This window comes from Oncorhynchus kisutch, linkage group LG24 (assembly GCF_002021735.2).
Source record: "Oncorhynchus kisutch isolate 150728-3 linkage group LG24, Okis_V2, whole genome shotgun sequence".
NCBI classification, from domain to species: domain Eukaryota; kingdom Metazoa; phylum Chordata; class Actinopteri; order Salmoniformes; family Salmonidae; genus Oncorhynchus; species Oncorhynchus kisutch.
The window spans coordinates 29,545,579-29,552,170 of NC_034197.2; positions in this window are offsets into that span (position 1 = coordinate 29,545,579).

Sequence of the window (6,592 nt, forward strand, 5' to 3'; positions counted from 1 at the left end):
TCTTCCACAACCCCCATCCTCAGCATAGCCTCCACTTCCTGTTTCATGGCCTCCCTTCAGAACTCCGGAATCCGATATGGTCTCTTTCATACCGTTTCCCCGGGCCGGGTACGGATGTGGTGTTCAATAAGGGCCGTGCGGCCCGGCTTCTCGGAGAAGACCGCCCTGTTCCCATCGACGAGCTCCCTGAGCTCTTGCTTCTGGGCCAGGTCGAGGTCCTCATTGCTCGGGACCTCTACTGGGGATCAATACCAACACCCTGTCTCCCACCTGGAATTCTCGGGGCTGGGCTCCCCGATTGTAGACCTGGGCTTGGGCGCGTTGGGCCTTCTCCATATGTTTCCTCACGACTGACCATATGGCTGTCATCCACTCCCGCATCGTCTCCACGTGCTCTACCACGCTGCGTATGGGGGTCGGTTGAGCTTCCCACACCTCCTTGGCGAGGTCCAGTAGGCCACGTGGCCTTCTCCCGTAGAGGAGTTTGAACGGGGAAAACCCAGTGGAGGATTGGGGTACTTCTCGGATTGAGAACATTAGATGGGTTAGTAGGTGGTCCCAGTTCTTCCCGTCCTGCTCCATGACCTTCCGCAGCATCTGTTTGAGCATTTTGTTAAAGCGCTCGACGAGCCCATCCATCTGCGGGTGAAAACGGAGCCCCAGATCTGCTTGATCTGCAGGAGGGCACACAACTCTTTCATGAGGCGAGTCTTCTTCCCCCACCCTCTCTGTGTGCTGCCCTTCTGGCAGCTTTACGGGCCTCGCACAGCTGGTGAGCAAGCCACCCTTGATTACTCACCAGCTCCCAATCAGCCCCAATTAGTCCTGGCTGGAGAGCTCGTCGAGACCTGGCACGTCCTGCAGATGGAGCCATCGCCTCGTGATGTATACTCCATCTGTTACCAGGCCTCGACGAGTCTCCCCCTGGTGGCTGACCTGCTGTACGCCACAATATATACAATGCTTTCGGGAAAGTATTCAGGCCCCTTGACTTTTTCCACATTTTGTTACGTTACAGCCTTATTCTAAAATGGATTAAATAAAACATTTTCCTCAGCAATCTACACACAATACCCCATAATGACGCAGCGAAAACAAGTTTTTAGAATTGTTTGCAAATGTATATATAAAAAAACAGATAGGTAGCCTAGCGGTTAGAGCATTAGAGCGTTGGGACAGTAATCAAAAGGTTGCTGGATCGAATCCCTGAGCTGACAAGGTAAAAAATATTTTGTTCTGCCCCTGAACAAGGCAGTTAAACCACTATTCCCCGGAAGGCCATCATTGTAAATAAGAATTTGTTCTTAACTGACTTACCTAGTCAAATAAAGGTTCAATAATAATAATAATTTACATATGTATTCATACTCTTTGCTATGAGACTTGAAATTGAGCTCACATGCATCCTATTTCCATTGATCACCCTTGAGATGTTTCTACAACTTGATTGGAGTCCACCTGTGGTAAATTGAATTGATTGGACATGATTTGGAAAGGCACACACCTGTCTACATAAGGTTCCACAGTTTACAGTGCATGTCAGTGCAGAATCCAAGCCATGAGGTTGAAGAAATTGTCCGTAGAGCTCCGAGACAAGATTGTGTTGAGGCACAGATCTGGGGAAGGGTAACAAAACATTTCTGCAGCATTGAAGGTCCCCAAGAACAGTGGCCTCCATCATTCTTAAATGGAATAAGTTTGGAACCACCAAATTGAGACGCTGCATGCAGAATTTTGCAAAAACATCCTCTGTGTACAACGTAAAACACCAAATAATGCATGCAGAGCAGAATTAGGACGATACCCACTGATTATAAGAATTGAGGGAAGAGACGTTAGATCCTTCAACCTCCTAAAAGGAAGCGATTCCCAAACGTTCCATAACAAAGCCATCACCTACAGAGACATGAAACTAGAAGATAGTCCTTTAACTTAGGGCTGAGATCCCGTTAACAGCCAGTCAAAGTGCAGGGCGCCAAATTCAAACAACAGAAATCTCATAATTTAAATTCCTCAAACATACAAGTATATTATACCATTTTAAAGATAATCTTGTTGTTAATCCAGCCACAGTGGCCGATTTCAAATAGACTTTACAGCGAAAGCACCACAAACGATTATGTTAGGTCAGAGCCAAGTCACAGAAAACCACAGCCATTTTTCCAGCCAAAGAGTGGAGTCACAAAAATCAGAAATAGAGATAGAATTCATCACTAACCTCTGATGATCTTCATCAGATGACACTCATAGGCCTTCATGTTACACAATGCATGCACTCTGCCAGACCACTGACTCAAAGAGCCCTTATGAGCCCCTCCTTTACAGTAGAAGCCTCAAACAAGTTTCTAAAGACTGTTGACATCTAGTGGAATCCTTAGGAAGTGCAACATGACCAATATCCCACTGTATCTTCAACAGGGAATGAGTTGAAAATCTACCAACCTCAGATTTCCCACTTCCTGGTGGATTTTTTCTCAGGCTTTTGCCTGCCATATGAGTTATGTTATACTCACAGACATCATTCAAACAGTTTTAGAAACTTCAGAGTGTTTTCTATCCAAATATACTAATACTATGCATATATTCGCAACTGGGACTGAGTAGCAGGCAGTTTACTCTGGGAACCTCTGGGCACCTTATTCATCCAAGCTACTCAATACTGCCCCCAGCCATAAGAAGTTTTAAGCAAGCTGATCCTGGGGCTCTGTTCACAAACACAAACAGACCCAATGGATGGATACATAGAGAGGGTCAGGTAAAATATAGCAGAAGGAGAACCAGTCACAGGAGCCTACACCCTTAGAAAAAAGGGTACCAAAAGGGTTATTTGGCCGTCCCTGTAGGAGAACCCTTTTTGGTTTCAGGTAGAACCCATTTTGGTTCCGGGGAAAATTATTTTGGATTCCATGTATTTGGGGAAAGGGTTCTACATGGAACTCAAAAAGGCTCTACCTTGAACCAAAAACGGTTATTCAAAGGGTCTACCTATGGGGACAGCCTAAGAACCCTTTTAGGTTCTAGATTTTTTCTAAGAGTGTAGGAGCAGGAGTCTGCCTGTAGGAAGCAATAGGATCTTTTCCCCTGATGTTGCTAATGGAAGTTGGATAGATTGTCAACAGTAATATCACACACAGAGCGGGAGAAAAGACGTATTGGTTCCAGTGAGAGTCTCACATATTAACCCCCCCATCCCACCCCAACAACAACACCCCTACTCCCCTAGTCTCACATACTAACCCCCCATCCCATCCCACCCCAACAACAACCCCCCTAGTCCCCTAGAGTCTCACTTCCTAACCCCCCATCCCATCCCACCCCAACAACAACCCCCTACTCCCCTAGAGTTTCACTTACTAATACCCCCCCCTCAACCATCACACCCTAACAAATAAGACCCCCCTACTCCCCCTAGCCCAATAGTCTACTCTCTCTTACCCTCCCAATAAGTCTCTTGGAAGGAAATGTGGGGAGTTAGCTGATTCCTAATCCGCTCCCCTTCTCGCTTCGCGCTCACACATCAAGAGTCAGATTGATCTGTGCTATCACATGGAGGCCCTTTGACTGCAGAGCAATCATGCTCTGTAAGACCTGCGAGAGGAGAGTGTGTGTGTGTGTGTGTGTGTGTGTGTGTGGTGGGGGGAGAGATCTGTTTATTACAATCAAGTGAAGCCATTTACATGTGACTCACTTGTCCCCTGTGTATCGAGGGAGGTGTAATTGGCTGGAAGACAAAAGTTTGCAGATTGATTTCAGTAACACGCCATACTTTGAACCGTAACCCACAAAGAGATCAAACACAAAAATCGTACCCTTAGAATTGTAACATAAGCCATATGCACAGCTGAATGTGGTATTGTTATATTAAGAACAAGGACCTACAGACTACTAATCGTTATGCACATTAGAAGAAGGATGATAAGTCAGGGCTCTTGGCAATCGTATCATTCGTGAACAGTACAGTATAGTTATGTCATTATTTAATGCTATATAATGTTAGATAATATTCTCTCTCTCGATCTCTCTCGAACAAAGAGTCACAGATCCAGTTTAGTGACAGGCCACTGAACTGTTATAGACAGGTTGTTTCCATGTCTTAAAATCACATTTATGCCCATCAGGACTTGCATTAGCCTTTGAAGGCCTAGTCATTCTATGGTCAGTGGTCTGCTATTCATGTACTCTATCATATTGCTTTTTAACGGTGAAGGGCAACTGTGATTCCTGTCAGTACACAGATGATTACTGTTTACAGTCTAGACTATCGTCATTTAGATGGCATTTGTTGGCACTCAATAAATGACAAGAATAAATGCGTATTTTCAAGGTCAGTGTGCGTTTGATGCATATTGGGTATTGCTGTCATAGTTTGAGGATGTGCTGCCTGTCTGTCTGTGAGATATCATTCTGCCTCCAAACTGTCCCTCCCTCTTTCTTGCGGCGTTCCCAGCTGAGCTTATGTCCTATTTAAAAACATAATAATGTGCTGGCTAATATAACCAGCCACTCACATCAACTCAAAAAGGCCCTTCTGAGCCAATAACTGTCGATTAATCTGGAACCACTCAATATAAAAAAGGATGCTCATTTTTTAAAATATATATAGTGTTTCTAAAGAGGAAACTGAACATTTATTGACGTAGTAGGGCAGGGGTAAAGTGAGAACAAACCTAGATAGAGTACAATGTGTAATACTTTCATTAATAAGTCATTCATAACCGTTTATAAGTAATGTATATACTATTAATACATAACAAGTGTTACTGGATGTTGATTTGACAGTAAGACCAAATGGGCACACTAAGGGCAATGACTGACCAGCATGAAAACAGCTTCAATCTGATAAAACTGACTAACTGAACCTCGCTCCCAATGAATTGCTGCACTGATCAATTAATGAGTGTCTTACTAGTAAGTGATGTCCCACTTGACAGAACAATCAATAGCATTATTCCTGGCTAATAAGACAACAACGTCTCCCATGTCTGTTTGACAAGCCCTGACCAGCTACACAGCCACAATTTAAGACACCTTTTCCTTCCCCAGAATGGCTTGTTAAAATAGAGAAGTCTCACTACAGACAATTGTGCAGTTGCTCAAGTATTCAGGAAGCATGTTGAGATATTGTGTACCATGGTTTTTAGTGCACTGCTATGAGCTTACTTTTCTGATGACTTGGAAAGTCAATGTGCACCGCAGGGAGGGTTTGCCTTTAGACCTTTAAAGAAGATAGTGACAAGTTTCAACATCCACATCGTCTTTGCACCTTCTGACCTCCCAAAGATGTGTTCACTCAGCCAATAACTGCCTTTCTGTGATAGTACATATTGATCATGCATGTATTGATTTGCACAGCATTCTATGCTTGTTATCATCTCTCAGAGCAGATACAGGTAAACCAATGTCTTGATAGTGAATATGACTTCATCTGGACATTTGGGACTTTTCCACCACAACCCCAGGAGAGTCCTATAGATCGATCAAAAAGTGTGTTTAGTGGTGAGGTTTATAGGAAAACACCTATTGACTAACCACAATGGAATGTTTGCATAATTAGTGAAATGACAAGGCACTGGCCATAAGCACCGCCCAAAACTTAACTTAAAAAATATGTACCACTCCCCTTGTAAGTATTTCCTCATCTTCTTTGACAACAACAGCCGGACATAAAGCTCAACCTTTGGACATAATGTTCAACTTGTTTCTCTGTCTATAGGGATTTTCCAGAGGAAGGGATGATCAGCGCTGACAAGTTGTTTGATGACAACCAGTTGATTTCAACCTAAGAAACCTAAGAGTCTATATTAATATCCATAGTATATATTAATATCCTTAAGCAACCTTTACCCTTTAACTTTGAAAATAACAGAAGAGATTTCATTTCCCTCTGACATGACAACAGAGAGGTGTCAAGTATTTTATGTAAGGTAAAAAAAAACGACTTAATTGATTTTCTTAAAAAGGGGGGGAGTCATTTAGCTATTTGATTTTGAATTTTAGGCCCCTTTAAAATAAGTATTATAAAAATATATATATTTGGCCTTTACTACTACAGCCCATAGAAATGCATTGAAATGCACATTCATAAATGGCAACAACAAAAAACAGGATATTTTTTTATCATAAGGAATAAGGTTTTGATTGAGACGCATCCCATGTAAATAAACAGATATCTTGAAGCTTAAACTGGCAGATTTTGATGGGGCTTTTTCATTATGTCACTTAGATTGAAGCACGGGTGCATCAATAGACTCTTAAGGATTTTAAAGGGGTCCAACAGTAGCTTTCATTTTCACATCATGCTCCTCAATTATGAAGTACATAAGTGTTCCACTCAAGGATTCCCAGGCTAATTTAAGTACAAGTGCACCTCTTATTAAGTGCATGTTCAAAGTCATTGTGTAATCATTCCTAGTCACATTTGAATAAAACATACAAATACAAAATTAGGTGTGTTATGTTAGATGCTACTAAAGGCTGTACGGTTAAAAGCCCCTTGTTAAGTCCTCTTACAAAGCATCCGCAGACTGTATGCAGCCAGGCTATGTGATAACTTGTGATCGAATCTCTAAGCAAAATAAAACAATTCACTTAC